This window comes from Eptatretus burgeri, chromosome 1, assembly GCF_056783735.1.
Source record: "Eptatretus burgeri isolate ZD-2024b chromosome 1, Ebu_testis_v1, whole genome shotgun sequence".
Lineage (NCBI taxonomy): Eukaryota > Metazoa > Chordata > Myxini > Myxiniformes > Myxinidae > Eptatretus > Eptatretus burgeri.
The window spans coordinates 12,153,561-12,178,083 of record NC_140961.1 but is presented as its reverse complement, the minus strand read 5'-3'; the positions used below and the strand labels follow the sequence as shown (position 1 = coordinate 12,178,083).

Sequence of the window (24,523 nt, the reverse complement as noted above, 5' to 3'; positions counted from 1 at the left end):
CAGGCGCCATCATTCAACCGGGAAGGTAGATGTAGAAAGATGAGGAGATAAGAAGCAGTATGGAGCTTGGCTTCTCTTCCTTTGTGCGTCCAAAGTAGACAATAAAGGGTTCTGAGAGAAAGCAAGAAAAGATCGTGTTAGTCAGTGTGGAGCTGTGGTGCACTGAAGACCATGCCCTTGCCCTCCTGCTAATCTCATCCTGCTCTGCCTGTTTTGGGCCAGCAAAGCAGCTCGTATCAGGTCAGCGCAACTCTTCCCAGCTCAGCGCAGTTTGTCCCAGCTTAGTAAGATCCTTCAACACGAACTGGCAGGCAGCTTTCCTTCCGATGAGATCTCCAGCACACTTGAACATTCGTGAACTGTTGCATTCAGGCTTTTTTTGCCTCCCCTGCCAGGTGTGGTTTTGAGGGGGAAAGTTCATGGTGGTACATTTGAACCTGCGCAGCCCATCTTCAATGGCTCCTGATTTCCGCAGTGTGACGTCACATCTTATCATTGTCGCGGTTCGTGGATTCTGGTGGTGTTGCAGACTGGCGACATTGTAGATTATGGCTTTGATAATCTATGGATTATGGCTATTGTGTCAGTGTGATTGTGGCATTGGTGTGGTTGTGGTGTCGGTGTAGTTTGGGCCATGGAAAGGTGCAGCGTGAGGAAAGGATTTGTATGGGTTTTGAGGATGGAAGGGATGGTTATGGATGGATGGATGGAGGTTAAACTAAGGAGAGGAGTGTTTCCAGTCAGGGTTTGGGGTTTTGGAGGATGAGGGGTGAATTGCAGTATGGTGCATTGACAGATTGAAAGTGGATGTCACAACACATTCCCCACAATCCACTGTACAAAGGGGCAGGGATCTATCTAAACACACATACTAATGAAATATCGAACTCAGGGTTTCCTTTTGTGTTCATGGATGCTGTCTCCAGGGTCCAATTCCACAACCGTAACAATATAAGTACTGTTGGCTGAGGTATGATTCGAGATTAGTGTGCTTGAATCAATCATCATTTGTCATCCATGTTTTCTTCAGATTTACTTTCTCTTTGGAAGAACTAGTTCATCTGTGTAATCAGCTGCTTTTTCAAGAATAGATCATCAAACTCTTTGAACATCTTATTAGTTCTATACCTATCCACAAATGGTTTCAGCTATTTGAAGCATTTTCTGTCGAGATGTCCTTTGACTGTAGAACAGTGCATGCTTGTTCAGATTCTCATAAAATGAGGACTGAAACCTTCAACCCAAAGAATGTTCGAAATCTCTCTATTAGAGCAACGAGTTGCCCTGCATTTCAAGGATATTCATCAGAACCCTTGCTGACTTACTCAAGGGTTTCAGTGAAAAGGATGTAATTGTCAAGTGTGGTCCTAAGATTTCTTGTGTGAACTGTCCAACATGTTGGGGTAAACAGCTTTCAATCCACCACTATCTGAGAAGGCCTTTTTGATAGCTTCAATCAGAACCTGATGCTTGGGAGAAAATTTAATCAACTGGATTAACTTCATTGCAAGTCAATGGCATCGCACATTGACACGGACTGTCTGGGGACAACGGCCTGCAGGCAAAGATTCAAGCAATTAACCAAACAGTGCACCGTCGGCACTGCAGACACCTCCTCCTGTCGATGTTCTGTTTGTTTGTTTTAGTTTGAAGGGATTGTTCATTGGTAAACAGTCTTAAAGCAAGCATGCCTCATAGATATCATAAACAATGTAAGCTTCTCTTGTTTCCATCTGCCCCTAGTTTATAAATACATAATTTCATTTTCTGCAGCTATACAATGAACACACATCATTAAGGTTTATTTTAGACATGCATGCCAAAGCTGTTGACAAGTCAGGGCCTACTGGGCTTTCACCGACTTCTAACTTAGGCATGCATGGCATTCTCAACTATTCATGAAATGGCCAAACAGGAGGCTATGCTGAGGCAGTTTTATGAATGTGCTTATATCGTGATGTGGTCATGGTCCCCTACTCATACATACTTGTAATCAAGGTCTCAAACTGGATTAGGGCACATGTAAATGGCCGTTTTATACATTGTACAAGTAAATGTCTCAACATGGCAAGGCACGTCAAAGACAATTTGTTGTCTTGTGGTTTTACTTTGGAGAAATGAAGTGGTGGATGAGTACTTACTCAGGATTGAAGAAATCCAGGACTTACCCAGGATTGTTCTTCAAAATGTCTTTTTCTCACCTTTCAGAATGAAACTCTTGAGATATTATCGAGAAAGATCTGAACCACGTGCGCGACCGCGATTAATCGATGTCCCAGGCAAACTCACACATAACACATTGCAGAACTCTGCTTACCAGGAAATGTAACCTTAACGAAAGACAAAAACCCATCTCTGTCAGCATGATCCTACTGACTCAAGATCAAAACAATCAATTACATGCTTCACTTTAACTATTCTCTCTCTCTGAGAACATACAAGGCTGTTTGTCTGAGAACATGCATGATGTGTGGGCAACTTTTCCTTTTTCTTGAATCTAAATTTATTTTTCTTTGCTTGGAAAGCTCATTTGAGGGGTGATCCAAAATACTGCATCACTCATCTCAATATGAGCATTGTAAACAACACTTGATGATATTGATTACAATTTAAGACGGAGCTGCCTGCTTGAAAAGTAGACTGGTTTATCAAATGAGCATCCACTCATTATCTCACAGGCCTTCAATGCCTTCATTGTGTTCCACTCTTCTAATCGAGTGTTGCTACACACCTATACTGTTCCAACATTATTTCCTACTTTCACACTTCATTCCACCATGAAACCCAAGAGAAGTATTTTGGGGAAGATTACACTGACTGATGCCAATGTAAGTACAGTAACCAGACTCGGTGATGTGATGGTTCGAGCATCTGCTCTAAGTCTGGGATGTCAGCTGTTTGAACCCCGGTGAGTCACAACCAAAGACTTTAAAATGATATGTGCTGCTTCATTGCTTGATACTCAACATTGAGAGCAGTGGTTCTTAACCGCGGCAATTTACCCCTAGGGGGTAAAAATAAATCCCATGGCTGGCGGAAAATGTACCTGTTGCGAATTCGCGCCCGCCGGCGTGCGAGGGGCCACGTAACTCGAATCGCGGCACGTCGCCCACCGGACGGACAATTCTGTCGTGACCCTCTCGGACTAACGCCGGGAACTAGTCACAGGTGGGCCTTTCGGCCTCACCACGATCGTGCCAATCGGCCCCCCGCGTGGGATAGGGTTGTTCCCCAAATCCGACCTACCTAAGTACCCACACGGAGGGTAGACCGGGCGATCGCACCTCGCCGCAGGTCGACTCCAGACTCGGGCCACTTTAAGCGACCCGTTCCGTACTATCGGGATAACCGAGCGGTGTTATCGTCAACCTCGACGGTTCCGATTAATTATCGGGCGTATTTAGCCCACTACCAACCCTTTACGTGAAGTAAGATGGAGATTCAATTAAAGAAAAGACGAAGCGAAACAGGAAAAACAGTTCAACATAAGGCACATTTATTCCGCGGAACACGGATAGCACACATATACAATTACAACAATTATGCACCAAAAGCAATTGCAAAAGAAACACAACAATGCAGATCTACTACCGACTACACGAGCACACGGCAACACTTACACAGTTTTACTTTACAGACGGCGCCGACAACACATATACTCAAAAGCAAAAGAAAAGGGCCACCCTCAACGATAAGGAGGCAGACGGGGTCTGTGGGCGCGAGACCGGGTGGAGCCTACCCGTCTTGTGATGAGCCGCAAATGTGGCGGCGGTGCCCCGACTCCGCGGTCCTCCGCGGGTTTCGTTGGCACTGCTTGGAATGGGGTGGGAACGGGGCCCCCCTTTTCGCACTATCTCAGCGCGGGGGGGGAAAAGGGGGGAGGTTGTTGATGCTCTGGGGAAAGAGGATAGCTGGCTTGCTTGGGTCCCGCGACGAGCGACTCCGCTTCGACCTCGTCGCCGACTGCTGTCTTCCTTGCCTCTCTGCAGCTCCCCGACAGAGTCCGAACCCCGACAGACTGACTCTCCTCCAGACCCGTCTTGACTGCTGCTGCCACACTCCGCCGCCGCCACACCTCTCCAACTCGCCCGAGCCCAAAACTGACTGAATTCGCCCCGCGCTCGGCGCTTTATAGTACGGCAGGAGAACCCATATGCAAATTTCTGGATCAGGATGAGCTCGGGGGCGGAGCCACGCTCGCCCATTGGACGGAGGAAAAGTGGGCGTGAACCTCCCCTGATCCTCGAACTTGCATATATCGATTCCACTCCAACGCGCCTGGAGGCGGGGCCAAATCGCCCCGCGCTTGCTGATAGGACGGATCAGAAGTGGGCGTGTATCATTCCTGATCCGACTTTTCCTCGGAAAGGCCGCACTTTCTACCTGCGGCTCGGCGCCGCCCTCTACGAGTCCAGGACAGCCTGACGCTCGGTGCCCACAAGCGGTGCGGGAATGGCCGCAGAAGGAGAGGCGAAGGTGGTGGAGGGTCTAAAGTGGCGGTCCCTGGCCACGGTGACGCTTGGAATGGCGGTGATGCAATGGTTGCGGGATGGTGTGCTGTGAAGGTAAAGGTCGTGGCTGTTGGAGTTGTTGTTGTTGTTGTTGTTGTTGTGAAGCGGCATTGCGGTTCGTGGTTGTTGTGTGATGGTGGTTGAGACGTGGTTGGCTCAAAATAAAGATAGAACAGAAAAACGGCTATCTTAAAGGGTCGCAGCCTGAATGAATCACATTTATTCCCTCTAAACAACGGGTTTGGGCTAACTACACATGTACTTACAGAGATATCTCACCTCCAGGACCTGAATGGTGGTTTGCGAATTTCCTCAACCACAACACTACTCCCTCCCATTTTTACAGACTCGTCCTGAGTCGTCAAATATTCGTGTGCCATCATGTGTAGTTCTCCCCTAGTACGTTTTACCTACGGATCCCTGAGTGCGACATTCATGGTATTCGTGTCCCCAAAATAAATAACCTGAGGGCTGAGTAACTAACGAAACAAACCCACTCACACGGACGACTTAAATAAAATTGCCGGCGCTAAGACAGACATGCCGGGGGCGCACTCATATGTACAGTACATCTTAACCTTAACTTACAAATTTTACACTAAACCATGGCCCAGGATCAATGGACTCTGCAAAAAGAAAGCAGTTAGCAGGGAGCCAGGCTGCTCGCATGCAGTCTCTGGCTCAAGTAATGGCAGGGAGCCAGGCTGCTCGCATGCAGTCTCTGGCTCATGCAATGCAGGTGACTGGGAACATGGCCGGCTGCTCACACGCAGTCCAAGGCCTCCCCTTTTTGAACTGAACGCAGTGAACCACAACGGTGCATGGGCTGCACAAATGCAGTCTTCGTGCCAGCTCAAGTGGCACACGCAATAAGCACAATGGATGGATGGATGGATGGATGGATGATTGGATGAATGGATGAATGCAAACACGGTGCACGGGCCGCCACTGCAGGCCCGTGTTGTAGCTGCCAACAGGGCAGTTCTCGCAGCTTGCAAACTGTTGCCTTGATCCTGGCGCACATGGAAATGAACAGGGGGGGGGGGGGCAAAGCAGAATTGAACGTGGATGGTGAACAGGGGCAGTGGGCATGGCATGGCAAAGGCAGCAGGCAAACAAAGCCTGCAGAACAGGGCCGCTGCAGGCAAACACAGCCGGCAGATGAACTGGCCGGCACAGGCCTTGAAGTAAACAGCTGCTGACGATCCAGCTGGCACAGGGCTTGCAGCAAAACAACAGCTGCCGATGAAGTGGGCCGGCACAGGCCTTGCAGCAACGCAGCCAGCAGATGAAGCTGGCCATCCTTTGCCATTCAGTGGAGGTTGGTGGAGGGAGTGCGGTGGTGCTGGCCACTCGGAAGGCTGGCTCGGACCTACCCTACAGTCTCCCTCCCAACCTATCGCCTTTGCCTGTCACTGTCTATACCCACTCCCTGAATTTGTCAAACCCCAATTTAGCCCCAACTAATTTGATTTTTTTTAATTTTTTTTTCTCCCACTATAATTCGTCCCCTAACCCCCTTTATCTTCCTTGTTCGGCTAACCTATCGTCCTCGCCTACTCCCAACCCCTACGTTCCCTTCCCGGAGGGGAATGAGGGAGGGCTAGCGTCCTGTGTCGAGGCCCAACGAAGCCTCAGAATGGCCTCCCCAGAGTTCAGCGATCTATAACACAAAGTGGGTCCAGCGGCCCACAACGAGAGTGAGGGGATGGATGGTGCGGAGGGGTACACTTCCTAATCTACCCTAACCATTAACCTTTAAACTACCCAGGGGCTTTCAACAAGCGCCTCTCGCTTAAACTATTGGTTCTAACAACCCAGATTCCCGTCGCCTGTGTTGGTGTCCTCTCAAATTTCGGGCGTCGCCCCCCAATTTTCTTCCCGTGCCCTCACACGGTCTCATGGCTGGGACGCGTGGCTCCCCTTGGCAGGCACGACCCTCTGCCGATTCCCCTTCGATGGCACCCCCGGGCACTACACTGCCTCCGAGCCCACCAGCTCCCTAAACACCGGGGAGTGCCCCCCATGGCACCTCCCCTGAAACGCACACGTGGCAGGCTGGCTTCCCGGGCCCCTTTCTGAGGGTCACCCGTGCCCACAACACTGCCCACGCGGCTAACGGTGCCCCGGGCCCCCGCACCAAGCGGGCGCACCCGTGCCCACTACGCTATCCCGGCCCCCCATGGGCCCTTGGCCTACTACGGCCGACTAGCCTGGTGCCCGGGGTACCCACTCAGCGTTACTCACCTTTCGCAGCCACGCTCCCAGCCCTTCAACAGGGCTCCTGCACCCCTCTAAACAGGTTTCGAGCCTACATTCACACCAACAGCAAAACGACCTCCATTTTGTCAATTTAACTAACCCAGCTAACTCACTTTACACTGACCCCGGGGTCCCTTGGGCGGGAGTCACTCCTCCCCCCAATCACTCATCGCACCATGCATTCCCCATTCGCTCCACTCACACAGCCCCGCTGGCCTCACTCACTCACCAAGCACACGTTCCACCTCAACTCACCAACTCTTCAACACACACACACCACCGAACTCTGCCATCCTTCTAACTACCTCCCCAAACTAACTCGGTGCTCCCACGTCGTCCCTTAAACTATAGCACGTTCCATTTAACACTACGTAGCTAAACTACGTCCCCTCTACACATCCAAAGTCTGTCACTGTCTTCTAAAAAAAAAAAATCATTTTATTTCCCAACCTAAATCTCATCTAAATCCCTCTACCTATCCATTCCACGGGCCCCATGAGGACTTACCCCTGCCCCATGGAGCCGGTCTAACTAAGCTAACCCTTCCCCCTAGCTAGTTTCATCCTGTGCCCAGTAAGGGGGTCTTCCACCCCTTGCCCAGGAATCCTGTTCACCCGAAAGCGAGGCTTGCTGTTTTTTTTTTTTTTTTATCGTGCAGCACCAGCGTGGAAACTCACAACCTGCGCAGCAATTCACAGCTGCGCACCTGTGGCGTGACGTCATGGCAGCTGTTCGCATCCCTCGTCCCTCTTGGACGGTACCATCCGGCAGGGATTCACCCTCCTGCCGGATTCCAACCACACACGCAGCCATGACGTCACCCGGCGCATAAAAAAAACCACAAGCCTCACGTCTCGAGGGGTTCCCCACGTGAACACATGTTCTCTGCCCGTTGGAGCTGAACACACCCGCTCGCGTGGAGAACCCGTCCGGTCCAAATCCAAAATCCTGCCTAAACTTTGTCCATCCGCGGGATCGGCAAATCCACCGCGTGCATTTCCAGACCGGAACTTCACTCTCGCAAGCGAGCACGTGGGGGCCTCGTGCGTTGCACAGCACGGACCTCGCGCTCGCTGCTGGGTGAAACCGGCACGGTCCCCGAAACAGCTGCAACCGCTACTCGGCTTTTGTCCCTCTGTCGCCGTCGTCGTCGCCATTCAACCCACGCACACCTGCGTGTTACGACGCTCACACTCCACTCCATCAAACTCACATTCACACCGGGAGACGTGGCTGCATGCTCACGCATGCCGACCGACATCTCCCTCACATACCACTCTCTCACACACACGGTCTCCCTTGCACTCGGCCGTTCACTCTCGCATGCCACCTCCCTCGCACACGTGGCTCCACTCACTCGCAACCTTCCACTCACACACGCCTGGGCACTCGCCCGCGGTGTCTCACTTACACACGGCGTGCTGGGAAGCACGCTCTTCGGCACACTTGCCACCACACCACTCACACACGGGGGCGCACTCACACCTGGGTCTCATCCACACACGGGGTCTCACTCACACCTTGCACCATACACACCGGGACAACCACACTGGGGATTTGTGTCCCCACAAGGGTCTCCGGGGCCTCTATACCCCCCAAGCTCGGCGTGCACCCGTCCACAGCACTCCTCCCCTCGACCTCGCAAAGCACGACCGAACCCACCTGGTCGTGACTCGCCTCAAGGGGGCATACTCCCTCCCCTCGTTCCTGGAGGAGGCTATCCCGCTGCTCGCACTGGGTCCCTACACGCTCCGCGAGCTCAACCTCATCGTCCTCCACTACCTCTGTGTGTGTGTGTGTGAGCGTCTCTCACCCCGTCCAATTCACCCTCTATCTCCCGTGTCTATTATTTCCTTCTCTTCCGTTATCTCCCTTGTCTCAACTATTATTTCCGTCTCTTCCCTTGTTATCTCCCTCGTGCACGTCTCCGTCACCCCAATTAGTTTTTCCCTCTCGGTCACAGTCACTGTTGCTCTCTCCGTCACCTTTACCAGTCTCGCCCAACACGCCCCCCGAATAATTTTGTCACCCGCCCCCACTGCAGGCCTGACAGCCGTTGCACCCCCTCCCAGCTCGTTCGCTCCCACACGTGGAGTCGCCATTTTGAGCTCCGCTGCCATTGCCTTCATGCCCGCCTGCAGGCTTCGGCCCATGTTCTGCGTCGCACCCCGCAGTTCTTTCATTTCTTCCTTCATTTTGAGTGCGTTTGTTTCCATTTTTCGTTCATGCCTTTTATTTTGTTTTTCATTTCATTTGTGTTTGTATCCATTTTCCTCATCAATGCCTCAAACATTTCCATCGTCCGATCCGTGGGCGAATTCGCACGTGGGGGCCGTTCGTCCGCCACCCCAGCCACTGCACCCATTTCGAACTGTGGGTTCAGTTGGGGGAGTTCGTGCTGTACAACCAACATTTCCTGCGCGGGGATTTCATCCTGTGCCATGGATTCTACACATTCTAAATCCATTTCTTATACCCCCGGCTCCCGCTCGCCTTGAGACGCCATCTTATTTCTCGTAAAAGGTTAATTTAGCTCGCTCGTAATTTGGAGGAAATCGGGGGTCGCTCCTCTCACCCCTGGACCGATTCCCGTGAATTTAGCTGGAGACAGGAGAGCCCGTTTTCCCGCTCTCTGTCTGACACCAGTGCCGCGAGGAGGGGGATGGGTTTGTGTCCCACGACCTGACACCAGTGTTGCGAATTCGCGCCCGCCAGCGTGCGAGCGGCCACGTAACTCGAATCGCGGCACGTCGCCCACCGGACGGACAATTCTGTCGTGACCCTCTCGGACTAACGCCGGGAACTAGTCACGGGTGGGCCTTTCGGCCTCACCACGATCATGCCAATCGGCCCCCCGCGTGGGATAGGGTTGTTCGCCAAATTCGACCTACCTAAGTACCCACACGGAGGGTAGACCGGGCGATCGCACCTCGCCGCAGGTCGACTCCGGACTCGGGCCACTTTAACCGACTCGTTTCGTACTATCGGGATAACCGAGCGGTGTTATCGTCGACCTCGACGGTTCCGATTAATTATCGGGTGTATTTAGCCCACTACCAACCCTTTACGTGAAGTAAGATGGAGATTCAATTAAAGAAAAGACGAAGCGAAACGGGAAAAACAGTTCAACATAAGGCACATTTATTCCGCGGCACACGGATAGCACACATATACAATTACAACAATTATGCACCAAAAGCAATTGCAAAAGAAACACAACAATGCAGATCTACTACCGACTACGCGAGCACACAGCAGCACTTACACAGTTTTACTTTACAGACGGTGCCGACAACACATATACTCAAAAGCAAAAGAAAAGGGCCACCCTCAACGACAAGGGGGCAGACAGGGTCTGTGGGCGCGAGACCGGGTGGAGCCTACCCGTCTTGTGATGAGCCGCAAATGTGGCGGCGGTGCCCCGACTCCGCGCTCCTCCACGGGTTTCGTTGGCACTGCTTGGAATGGGGTGGGAACGGGGCCCCCCTTTTCGCACTATCTCAGCGTGGGGGGGAGCGAAGGTGGTGGAGGGTCTCAAGTGGCGGTCCCTGGCCACGGTGACGCTTGGAATGGCGGTGATGCGATGGTTGCGGGATGGTGTGCTGTGAAGGTAAAGGTCGTGGCTGTTGGCGTTGTTGTTGTGAAGTGGCGTTGCGGTTGGTGGTTGTTGTGTGATGGCGGTTGAGACGTGGTTGGCTCAAAATAAAGATAGAACAGAAAACGGCTATCTTAAAGGGTCGCAGCCCGAATGAATCACATTTATTCCCTCTAAACAATGGGTTTGGGCTAACTACACATGTACTTACAGAGATATCTCACCTACAGGACCTGAATGGTGGTTTGCGAATTTCCTCAACCACAACATACCATTCCCAAAATAGTGCAATTTTTACCAGAACCTGGACTGTTACCTGAGATCACTCAAGACGTCACCACACATTGGAAAACCTTGAAAGATCACTTCAGTGGCCACTTTGCAATGGACATGTTTCCGACAGAAAGCTGGATATTGAGACCGTTCACCATTGATCTGACTCAGATGATTGATGACAGCCCAACAAAAGAAGAGCTCGTTGATTTTAAAAACTCCACTGGTCTGACAAGCGAATTTGAAAGAGTGGGAGTGAATTTTTGGATGAAACTGCCAGATTAATTCTCATTTCTCACTCTGCGTGTCCTCCAAGTGGTCATTCCTTTCGTTACCACAATCATCTGTGAAACCGGGTTCTCGGTCCGGGTAGCAATGAAGACAAACGCCACTAACCACCTGAAAGCTGATGAAGGTATGCGCGTTGCATTGTCAACAACAACACCTCGAATCGATAAACTGATGGAGGCGAGGCAGTAAGTTAGCCAAGTGCAACATTTATATCCCATTGATGCTCCTGTTTTTGGTGTTTTAATATTGATTGATGAGAGTGCAATATGTTCTTCTCTCTTTGATCACAGTTTGTGACTTGCAAAATCGAAGATGCTTAAGTACAGTATATTGGTTGGTCTGGTCTGTGATTCTGTCTGTCTGTTTGTGTCTGTTTGTTGATCGCTTACAGGTCAAAATTTTAAACCGATCTTCACAAAACTTAACCAAACGGTCGTGTTAGTCATAAGCAAGAAGCCCATTGATATTGAGGTCAAAAGGACAACATAGGCCTTAGGTTAACAACTTCAGTCCATTTCTATGATCCTCAATTTTTATCCGATTGACTTTAAATTTGAAGAGGATTTGCATATCAGGTCACTGAATTCAACCACCAATTATTTTTCAGGGTCAATCGGCCAAAAGGTCAAAATCGGCCAAACTTTTAATACGGGATTTAAGAAATGACGTATGGATGCTAATGAGGCCTTATGCATATGCGCTGTGTGTTTTCAGTGACACTTCTGCTGGATGGATCACTTTTAACCTGCCGTTGATAGCACAAAATCTGTGTGAAATTGTCTTTTTAACATAATTTTCAGCATTTCAATTAGAGTGGCAATTTCAAAATTGTTAACCATAATTGTTCTGTTCCTGGATGCAAATCGGACTTTGTACCTGTCTTAATATACAATACTCACAGAGGTACCTGACATTTCCTGGTGCTGTTTTAATCCTGGTTCCATTCCAGAAATCAAAATTTTTTTTTTCTATTTTTGTGGCGACCTAAAACACTTCCCCACACCTACTGAGTAATGAAGTTGGCGATCATTATATATTACCTTTCACATAGCCACAAAGGCTTCTGCGATTATAGTGATTCAAAAAAAAAAAAAAATACTTTTTTTCTAAATTTTCAAAAAAACTTTTCTGAATACACTTCCCAGTACTCACTGATGAACATCTGGAAGTTTGATGACGAAAAATGAGAAAAATTGCGACACAGACAGACATACATCTCTCTTACAGTATAGACCAGCAAATACAATCCATCGCTTCACTGATGGGAATATTGAGAGGGATGGGGGAGAAAGAGAAAGAGAGCGAGAGAGATCGAGAGAGAGAGAGGAGGGAGAGAGAGTAAAGGGGGGAGGGGGGGAGAAAGGGAGGAGAAATTCCGGTAGATGTGACACTCAGTTTAACATCCATATAAGAGACAGTGCACACACATTGATGGATCACATTGCCTGTGAAGCACCGGGATGACAGTTGATAGCTGGGTCAGGATTTGAACCTCGGCTGGACAGCTTAGAACGAGTGTGTGTACCTCTCAGCTATCGTGCCATTGTGTAGGGATTTATTGCTTTGTAGCCACTGAAATCGTTTTTCTTCAATTCACTCTTGAACTCGTAGTTCACTTGTCCTCTAATTTATTTTGCCTTCCCAACTCAGGGGATGTCCCCATGGAGAACCGAGCTGAGGTATCGCCATGGAAGCTTGTAGAGCGCTCGCCAAATGGCTTAAGCACTGAAGCAAGCACTCACTCCAACAAAATAGGTTAAGAAATAACAAGAAAAACGAAACATTGAATTAATTTTTTTTCATGTATCTATCATTGTCAAAATTATGGGTCATATAATGAAAGTAGATCTACGAAAAAGGTCCATGTCATGCAAAATAAAATTACACAACATTTTCAGCAGGATTGTCACCACCCATGGCACCGCACGACACTGTGGGGCCCAACGCAAGCGAGTGGGGCCTGAACATTGTACGTCGGTCGATATATTCAGTGACAGTGTGAGTACTTTTGCCATTTATTGCCATAGCTTGCAAGAAAGCAACCAAGCAGCTTGTAGAGTGTAAGCTGAGTGACTTAACGGTTGATAAGGAGCAGCTGGCTTGGTAAGCGATAGCATGCTGATTGGTAATGGAACACATATCGCTAATTTCTTACCATTTTCAGATTTCACACCAGGTTTTGACAGTTTTTTAGTTCATGTGATCCGATCCTCAAAACGGAATATTATTTAGATAATATACTTTAATTTGTCCATAAGAATTCATCGTGGAAAATTGCATTATATGATGCATTAAATCGCTCCAAATTTTAAAACTGTAGCACATACAAATATGATGTATACAGTGATTCATCGGTATAAAGATCAGACATTTGATGATATGAGTGAGGAAAGTGGAGGTTAAATTGAGCGCCTTATCATTAAACCATTGTGGGCTGTTTCAAATCAAGGCATTGTTGAGCAAGCCAAAAAAATGTCGAATAAGACCCCAGCAAGGGAGAGCAGGCTGAGCAAGTGGCTGACCAAGGATGAAGCCCTTGTTTTTTTTTTTTCTAAATAAGGCTGTTAAATATCTTTAAAAAGGGTGTTTTAATTAACTCAAACACCCAATATTTATTCATGCATTCCCTTGGAGTTCCCTTAGTATGCATGCAAAGTTTCACGTTGATAGGTTTCATGGTTTAAAAGTTATGGAGGAGATGCACTGACACACACACACACACACACACACACACACACACACACACACACACACACACACACACACACACACACACACACACACACACACACACACACACACACACACACACACACACACACACACACACACACACACACACACACTATGAATACAGGAAATATCCTTGGATGAGGGGTATCAAGTTCCTATCATTTCCAGTAAATATAAGCGAGTGGGCGGCAGTGGATAAAAAAAACACTCACACAACCTCGTTTTGTATTTTTTTTTGTATACAAAGTCGAGGCTCGTATGAGAGCTAGCACAGAACGTACAAGGGGAGCAGCAGATAAGAGGGGTGGGAGAGAGAAGGACAAAACAGTGTGGAACAGAGACATTAGATCTGTGGAAGGGAGAGGGATGGGACGGGGAACATGGGGAATAGAAGATGGACATTACAGGGACTTTCAGGAAGGAAAGAAGGGAATTTGAAGGAGGTGGGCTTGGGGTGGATTAACGGGTGTAGGAAAGATCATAGTTTTGGATGGGAGAAGATAGGTGGTGGTGAACAGCTGTTTTGAAGACCTGGAGGGAACAGTGGGATTGAAGAGAGTGTGGGAGTTTGAATGAGGGGTTGGGGGTAACATATCGCAGATAGAGTGGGGGGGGGGAGGAGACAGAAAGAACACCGACTTGCCTGTGATCAGAAAGTAAGAGACCCAAAGGCTCAGCCTAATCGCGGGAGATACCAATGATCCTAAATGCCTTGGTTTCCACAGTGTGAAGCTGAGAAACGTGAGAGGCAGGAGCATCAGCCCAGACGGGAGAGTAGTACTCCATCAAGCTGTGGACAAAAGCTTTGTCTGTGGTCAGGAGATCAGGTGTGCGAAGGAAGGACATTGAACGGCAGAGGATGCCTAGTTGGTGACTGGCTTTGGAGGCCAGCTTGGAAATGTGGCTTTCCTAGGAAAGATCATGTCAGATAGTGAAACCAGAAGCTTGAATGAAAGGACTTCTGAAAGAGGATCGTTGAGAATGTAGATGGGAGGGGGGGGGGGGTTCCAGGCGGTCCTTCTGGAGAGAAAAAGTGAGAGTGAGAGGTTTGTCAGGATTGAAAGACATGTTCCACATGTTAGACCAGTGTGTGATTTTATCCAGATCTGCAGAGAGCAAACAGACTGCTGCCTGCCGATCTGAGGGATGACGGATGGTACGGCAGACGGTGTCGTCATCAGCAAAAAGATAATGATTTTCTAGAGAGGCAGAGAGATCATTGATCAAAACCAGAAAAAGAACAGGACCCAGAACGCTGCCTTGAGAAACTCCAGCCTGGACAGGAAGAGAGAATGAGAGAACTCCATTAAGGGCCACACGTTGGTTGCGACAGGAGAGGAAGTCTGTGAGCCATGAGTGGAGATGGTATTGGATACCATAGGAAGAGAGTTTGGTGAGCAGAGCAGGATGCCAGACCGTATCAAAAGCACATGATATGTCTCGGGATGTAGCTCTGATTTCACATCTTGCATTGAAGATCTTCATCCATTGTTTTGAGAACATTCTCCTTTTTGCAAGATGCAAAAATCTCGTATGACTTTTCTTGTAGCTCTGGAACCAAATAAAGAATATATTTATCACAGCCTTCACAGCTCCCTTAGCTCCTCTCCCATCCCACCCCCCCCCCCAAATTCAATGAACATGATTAATCGTAAACCGTTTTAAAAGTTTATTTTTAAACTTACCCTTTGCATTCACAAGCCCCAGATATGATCTGTCCATTACTCTTAAGAAGCACCCAATCCAGATGCATTATCCCCCTCAGGGAACTCTGCCTGATACATTTTGCTCCCACATAAATAATATCTGGCATAAGATTTGTGTATTTTCATGTTGTGAAGATGTCCTTTGTCGAAGAGTCGGTGGATATTACTTTGTTGGTAATGACTCACATCATTGTCTTCCCAATTGCAGATATGCATTCAATAAACCACCAACTTACCATGATCACAGGAGGCACTCTCACAAAGTTCAAAGTCTATTCCTTGGTCGCGATCCATCGGGGTTTGGGTGGAACACGCCTGTCTTTGATCCTTCAGGTCTTGCACCGGCCCACGTCATCCGGATACTGCAGTAACAAAAGTGGATACAGCCCTTTCTCTCAGGTACTTTTCCAAGTATTTTTGGATTCCTTCTTGAAGCTTTGTGAACAATTTTATGTAACAAACCTTATTGTGCATGCACAATATATGGAAACGTGCCCTGATCAACATTGCTGCTAAGGGGTTATACGCATGTGCACCGAGCATTCTGGGTTGGATTACGTCGTTACAAAAGTCACGTATTCTTTGAAACAATTTCTTCAATGATCTGTTGAGATTTTCAGGAGAGTTCTATGAAACCCCATTAGAAATCATGGATTTTTGTCAGGGTTTTATTACAGCTTGAAGGTTCAAGTTTGATTTCCATGTCTTGTGTACATACTGTATATACGTCATCGTGTTTTTGTCTCGTATAACATATAAGTGATTGGTCCTTCATGAAAAAGTTAAACTGCTACATCCATAGATCCCAGGAAGTAATAAATGAACAAGAAAAGTAGCAATCAGAGTTTGCAGACCCGAGCCAGGACTTGTTTTGAGTGGCGTTTGTGCACTGGTGTGTTACACAATTAATGAGAGACATAATTACAACTGCTACTTTATAAATGCTCGCAGTGATGACTGGTTCAGCCATTTCAGAGAAGAATGTTTTTGAAGGTTTAAAGAAACAACAACAATATGGTTGTCGAAACCAATGAGCGATGATGTCGTTAAAAAAAAATTGTGGACAATCTTGTGGACAGTTTTATCTCTCGATGACCTTCAAAAAATTTCATACTGCTCAGATATAGCATTCTACATATGCAATTATGATGTCATAATGAAGGCATCTATGATGTCATTTAAAAATCACACTCATTCCACATGAGGAGTACTTGCTATGTGCCAAGTTTCAATATTTTCCTTGGTGTGGGTTCAGAGATACAGAGGTCCAAAGTTTTTCCATTTTTCCAACATGGCTGCGACACCACATGACCTAATGACGTCATTATTATTATCATGAAAACATTTTACAGTAATCGCTGTAGTTCGGTGAAAATTTTGTCTCAATTCGACAAGCGGTTGTGGAGAAAAACACGAAAGTTCTGTGCGGACAGACAAACCAACAAACAAATGAAAAATTGCTCAAAGAGTGAAAACTCGGCAAAACAGCACAAAGTAGAATGGCACATGGGAGAGCATATTGAACTTTTGACCTTTAAATTAATTGGAAGTTGAATTCAGTGACCTGACATGAAAATGCTCTTCAAATTTCAAATCAATTGGTTGAAAATTGAGGGTTTTAGAAATTAGGCCCATTTTGACCTTTTGGCATATGGGAACCACAAAATTAATAGGTGGTTGAATTCAGTGACCTGACATGAAAATGCTCTTCAAATTTGAAGTGAATGGGATGAAATTTGAGGATTATAGAAAATTTGTCCCAAATTGGCCTTTTGAGCCGTCCTTACCTCAAAATTAGCAGGTGGTTGAATTCAGTGACCTGATATGCAAATGCTCTTCAAATTTCAAGTCAATCAGATGAAAATTGAGGATTTTAGAAATTTGGCCTATGTTGACCTTTTGGTCGATGTTGACCTCAAAATTAATAAGTGCTTGAGTTCAGCGACCTCATATGCAAATTGGTCTTCAAATTTCAAGTCAATCGAATGAAAATTGACAATTTTAGAAACAATTTAAAAATTTGACTATTTTGGGTTGACTTGATGGCCGATGATAACCTCAAAAGTAAAAGGCGGTTGAATTAATTGACCCGATATGCAAATTCTGTTCAAATTTCAAGCCAATCGGATGAAATTTGAGGATTTTAGAAAATTTGGCTCAAATTGGCATATTGGCCTATGTAGACCTTTTGGTTCGACCGAATTTTACGAAACTTAAATGCGGAACCGTCGCAGGGTCAGTGACCTTAATCTCTGAAAATTTCAGAACGATAGGTTGAGCGGTTTGGGCTGGAGGCGAGCAGACACACAAACAAACAAATGGAGACGATCAACATACAAGTCAAACATTTTTTTTGCCAAGTAACAAACGTACCCAAACGCAATACCCTCTCCTTCGGCGAGGGTAAAAATTGGCCAGAGATTTTAAGTTCCCTCTCTTGTAAGTTCCAAATGTTCTGACTTCTCACCGATGGTGACAGCACATGAAAGACCATCGCCACAGAGAGAGAACTGTACTAAATGGGAGCACTTTAGCATTCCACGAATTGAGTTTAAAATAATGAGCTATTTCTCAAAATATGTATTCCCTCCACTAGCTTGGAGAAAAGTGCGGAGGAGTCTATTTTGGTGCATTCCTTGCATCCCCAATCAAATCGCCCCGTGTGCCAGGAGCCAGCACTGGAAGTTAATTAGGCTTCGATTTTTGTCATTTCCATTTACAATTAGGCTCTAATGTATCATTCAAAGGCATTTTGATGACGCCACGAAAGCTTTCATATCTCAAAAACATTTGAAATACTTGCATCCACTTTGTGTGCCTTCGATGCCAATTGCATTTCAAACTCGACTTTTCGGATGAAACGATGAACCGCACAAACCTGAGACTGCCAGGACCAATCATCCTTAGAGTTAGTTCCCTGTGGGAGACAAACGTGAGGCCAGACGGGTACATAATATGGTGCCAGAGCCCAGGATAATGGGTCAGTCCGTGAACTACAGGTGTCCATAGCTCCTTGGGGCACCTTCTGGGATTTTTCACATTACGGATAGCCCCCCCCCCCCCTGTGACTGGAATTCGCCTTTAAACGGTCACCCCATTTTATAGCTCTTGACACCCGTGGATGTGAGCGCCGTATCCAACTGCATCGTTTTCACTCGGCGGATTTATGTGGGCTTCCAGGGAAATGCCCCAAAGGGTGAGCTGGTTCCATGGAATTAATCTGATGATGCTCGCAAAAATGACGAAACATTTAGATGTTATCGACAAAATGTATCGTCCTCGCAAAATTCCCTCTGAGACCACTCTCCTTGCTTCTCGATCAAGTACAACACAGGCAGAATTATCGTACAAACTGCACTGGTGCAGAAATAATACAATCGCCAGCAATGTGAGAACATAGTGTAAATTCCATACAAGATAATATGTTAATGTATGGGTACAGTGGTCTCGGTTATGCTTAGTAAGAAATATCATTGGCTCCGACCTTCATCGATCAGTGTTTAATGCTATTGTCTACTCTCAGTGATTACAATAAATGCACGAAATGCTCAATTTGTGCTTTTTGTTTTTACTCGTTTTGGTGAAATAATCTGTTTATAAAAACCACTCTATATCCAACAGCTAAATAATCAAAGCAATATTAATGGGTGCATAAGGTCATACCACAGTTGCTCAATCAACTGCAAAATTCTGAATTTGATACATTCGATATACATCGGAAAAGGAGGATTCTCTGCGGCCTAACATATAAATTAACAAACAGCATGATTGTTGTAAAACGGGTAAGTAGAATAATAACGTTATGTCAATTAGGATTTTTACGTCAGGTCATAAACTTACCGGTCACCTCTCATATGTGGAAATGTCAACGTACAGGATAAGTGGTTATTACCTCCGCCACTGAAGGTGGAAGGAGGTTATGTTTTCATCCCTCTCTGGCTGTTTGTTTCTTGCAAAATCGAAGATTTTTCAAGTATATTGGTCAGTCAATTTTGTTCTTCTGTCTGTTAGCCTGTTTGTCAATCGCCCATAGGTCACAATTCCAAACCGATCGTCATGAAACTTTACCAAGTTGTCGAGGTAGTCTCAACTGAGAAGCCCATTGATTTTGAGGTCAAAAGTCATCTTGAGGTCGAATTTCTGAAATCATCATTTTTTATCCGATTGACTTGAAAATTAAACAGCAATTGCACAGTGAATTACTGAATTGGGAAACCAACTACTTTTGAGATCAAAAGGTTAAAGGTCAACTCGAGGGCAAACATCTACAATCATCAATTTTCATCTGAAACATCGTCAATTTTCATCCGATTGACTTGAAAATTAAACAGCAATTGCATAGTGCATTACTGAATTGGGAGAACAACTATTTTTGAGGTCAAAAAGTTAAAGGTCAAATCAAGGTCTAACTTTTCTAAAATCATTCATTTCAATCTGAAAAACAAGAATAAGAGCAATCAGAGATTGCAGATCCTCACCAGCAATTGCGTGTGTAGTTCTGAATGGTGTATTTTGTGTGGCATTTGTGTTCTCATGTGTTATCTATCTATAATTCCAGCAGTGTGTGTGTGTGTGTGTGTGTGTGTGTGTGTGTGTGTGTGTGTGTGTGTGTGTGTGTGTGTGTGTGTGTGTGTGTGTGTGTGTGTGTGTGTGTGTGTGTGAGAGTGAGTGAGACCACTGTTTCTCGACAACCACTGGTCCAATCTGATTGAAACTTGCCAGGTATATTGCTGGGGACCTGAGGATGTGCCTTTTCAAGGTTTGATATTAATCGGACAAGTGGTTCCCAAGTTATGGCCATTTATTTACCAACCAATGGCAAGACACGTTGTTGCGTGGGCGTGGCCGATGGGGGAAGGGAAGCTCAGCTGCGTTTCCCCATTACAGGTCACAACGTACGGGCTTCCGGAGAGTGGTGACTTCGTGTATTCTAATAATTTCTCGATTTCTTATGCGCATTTATAGATAAACACTATGCCCCAAGTTATGATCGTTTTCATATTAGACGGTGCATAAATTTTGGTAACATCAGAGTGAGCTGGTGTGCTCCGAACCAGGAAGTAATTTTTTTTTCCTCTCTGCTCTTCTCTTTTTCCTTGCGACGACATTGCGAAAAGGCAAAATACATTGGCGCTAATTTAATAATTGGCCATTAAAACTAAATTGTGAATCATCGTAACTGCGATATGCGAACTTCCGGGCAACGCACGTACGGGCATGCGAGAGCGAAGAAACGGCCTGTGTGGTTGTTGTTTCTTGCTCGCGGTTTGAATATTTGTTTATTAATTTTTTTTATTTTGTTACGGGCACTTACTCGTCTATCTATAATCCCAGCAATCTCTGTGTGTCTGTCTGTATGTGTGTGTCTGCGACCGCCGTTTCTCGACAACCCCTGGTCCAATCTAATTGAAACTTGCCAGGAATATCGCTGGGGACCCGAGGATGTGCCTTTTCAAGGTTTGATATTAATCGGACAAGCGGATCCCAAGTTATGGCCATTTATTTATCAACCAATGACAGGACACAGTGCTATGACGTCACAATTTTTTTTTTTTTTTTTGCATGTACGGCCACCCACCTACGGGCCCGCACATACGCGCATGTACTCGTGTAATTAATAAGAGACATCATGAGAACCGTCACTTTATAACTGCTGGTGATGACCAGGTACCAAGATGTCCCACTTTGATGCAACCCCGCTTTGATTGGTAACCTGACCCTGACCCATGATTATTATTCAATTTAATTTGGAATGGGATTAAAATTTATTAAATTCAAATCAAATGAAAGACCAAATGGGTACAGTCCTGCATTGGAGTAATCAGAGGGAACCCAAACAAACAAAAATCAAAGATCAGGAACCTGGATAGGATTTGCATTTCAGCTGCAACTCCTCTATCCTCAAAACCCTCCATGCACAGCCCAAGTGAGCCTTATTAAAAAATAAAAATATATATAAGAACCCCCCCCCCCAAAAAAAAAGAATACTGGCTACCAGACCTTGTGACCTACGATATGGCTGCCAAACCATTTGACATACGATGTCATGTGTGTTGGTTGTCCTTTTGTTCCTCATCGATAGGCGGTCATACGTGTAAAGTTTCGCCTTAATCTGTTTCACCACTTCAGAGAAGAAGATTTTTGAAGGTTTTCGGGTAAATCCAATATGGCTGCCAAACCATGTGACCTATGACATCACATGTATGAACCTTTTGTTCCTCATGGATAGGCGGTCATAGGTGTAAAGTTTTGCCTTGATCTGTTCAGCCACTTCAGAAAAGATTTTGAAGGGTTTATTATTATTATTTTTAGATCCTCGTGGAGGATCTCTAAGTCTTACTCATGTTGTTGTTCTTGTGGACTTTTTTGTTTTACAGCCTACAGTTTTCATCGAAACTTCCTGAAACTTGGCATATATATATATATATGTAAAAATACTCTGCACAGACAGTAACGATCTCCGATTTTGAAAATTCCTCCTAGAAAAAAAGTTATGATGTCAAAATATCTCCGCTAATTGAAATCGCCTAAAAAATTATATCCGAAACTAGGCAAGCTTTTTGAATTCTGTTTGTGGGAATTGAACAGGGCATTAGCAGAGATTAATTACCGCACATATGCTACATCATTATGACATCATATCAATTTTTATGACATCATTCCTATTTTTTGACATTTTTTGTTTCACAACCCAGAGTTTTCATCGGATCTTCGTGAAACTTGCCATGTATATGCAGAAAGCCCGCACGCAGGCAGTAACCATCTCCGATTTTGGAAATTCTTCCTAGTTGTTTCACAACCAAGAGTTTTCATCGGATCTTCCTGAAACTTATTGTTTCACAGCCTACAGTTTTCATCGAAACATCCTGAAACTTGGCATATATGTGTAAAAATATCCTGCGCAGACAGTAACCATCTCTGATTTTGAAAATTCCTCCGAGAAAAGAAGTTATGACGTCAAAATATCTCCGCAAATGGAAATCGCCTAAAAAAATATCTCCGAAACGCGACAAGCTTTTTGAATTCTATTTGCGGGAATCGAACAGGGCATTAGCAGAGATGAATTACTGCACATATGATACATCACTATGACGTCATATCAATTTTTATGATGTCATTCCTATTTTTTGACATTTTTTGTTTTTTTGACAAAACAACCCAGAGTTTTCATCGGATCTTCGTGAAACTTGCCTTGTATATGCAGAAAGCCCATGCGCAGGCAGTAACCATCTCCGATTTTGGAAATTCTTCCTAGAAAAAAAGTTGATGTCATAATATCGCTGCTAATGGAAATCGCTTATACCATTATCTCTGAAACTAGGCAAGCTGTTTGAATTTTGTTTGCGGGAATCAAGCCGGGCATTAGCACAGATAATTTATCGCAAACCTGATACATCACAATGACGTCATATTCGTTTTTATGACGTCATAATTAAGTGGACAAGGATCTTAGCTCATTTGAGCTTGTTAAACAATATGGCTGCTGAATCAAGTGACAAATTAAGTCATTTTTTTGTGGACAATTTTATCCCAAGATGACCCTCAAAAATTTTCATACTGATCAGATGCAGTGTTCCACATATGCAATTATGACGTCATAACAAAGGCACCTATGACGTCATAAACCACACATTCCCCATGAGGCATACTTGCTATGTGCCAAGTTTCAATTTTTTTCTTGGTGCGGTTTAAGATACAGAGGTCCAAAGTTTTTCCATTTTCCAACATGGCTGCCACAAGATGTGACTGATGATGTCATAATTATGATTAAAACAGTCTGTGAGTAGTCACACGTATAGTGAAAATTTCATCTCAATCCGACAAGTGGTTGTGGGGAAAAACACGAAAGTTCTGTTCGGACAAACAAACAAACTTGAAGGACACTCGGTAAAGCGCATAACTCTGCCACATAATGCTTTATCCATGAGAACATATTAGGCCCATGTGGCCTATTATGGCCCTGATCCACAAGCACTAAAATGTGGGGTAGAAGAGGTTTCGTCCGAATCAAGTGCTTCATCTATGCCCTCCCCTATTACTTGTTGAACATGAACATTTGACTCAAGAGATCCCATGGAAACAGAAAGTTCTGCCATCTTTACGGACTCCTCGGGATTTACCTTGTCCACGTCCTTCCTCTCCACATCGCTTTCATCATCATCATCTGTGAGGGAAGGGTTAACATTTATCTCACAGGGACTTTCCCCTTTATCTGTTTCCCCATCACTCGTCTGAACAAGCTTGGTTATCAGGACAAACACTCAAGACATCCTGAGACGCTTCACTATTTTCTGTCATGCTCAGAGTCGGCAAGTGGAGCAAACAAAGCTTCCACACCCACACATTACTCCGGTACCACCAATGGGTTTCCCATGTGGAACGTACCTTGGCAGTTCCGCGATCCTGACACGATCTGAACCTTATTGTGCTCTTTAGCATCAAAGGAATCAACGTTTGATCGTTTTGGCCTTTTTTTTCCTGGTATCCGTAACGGATATCTCCATGTCGTCCGCACTGTCCTGCACAGTGGATGGAAGAGGAAAAGGATTCAACCACTTTCCCCCCATCCTTTGGTGGTGGGGGGGGGATTAATTATGTCATGCTCAAAGCCCCTCTCCCCAACGCCGGTCGGGGTGCACGAGTCAAACGCGTCGCTCACCTCAGTCGGGGTGGGGCTAGGCTCCTGATTCACCTTCTCCCCATTAGTATGAAGTGAGAAGGAATCATTCCTCACCATTCCTTCACTTTCTTGCGGTGTAACCACATTGGGACAAGCACTCTTCATATGCTCGTATGCCCCACACCCAAAACAAATCATGACCTCTGAGGATGCATACATTTTATATTCAAACCTTTGAGGCCATGGGCGAGAGGGGGTTCACATGCACCCCCCTCACGATTAGGTTTCTTTGCTATTTTTATGTAACCCTGGGTCTATTGAGTTGGAAAAATGATGTTAACAGGAAAAAACTGTGGTCGCAAGGTACCCCCCATGGACTTTTTGTTCACGCCCATTTTTCTAACCGCAGGGAGTGAATTTGGGTTAGGGGAAATTGAAATGGCTGTAATTTTGCAACCAATTATTGTAGAATAACAAATGACCCCTTGAAATGTTGGCCTTGGCTAGGCCTACAATTCAATGTATAGCTTAT

At 45.8% G+C, this 24,523-nt stretch overlaps 1 long non-coding RNA gene across 1 annotated transcript in view; it reads left to right on the top strand.

The window, feature by feature from the left end:
• LOC147033874 (uncharacterized) overlaps positions 1-24,523 on the top strand; it is a 40,664-nt gene that overhangs the window by 12,563 nt on the left and 3,578 nt on the right. The window contains exon 4 of the long non-coding RNA XR_015055764.1: positions 15,580-15,770. This is a non-coding gene — a long non-coding RNA (uncharacterized LOC147033874). The remainder of the gene's footprint in view (positions 1-15,579; positions 15,771-24,523) is intronic.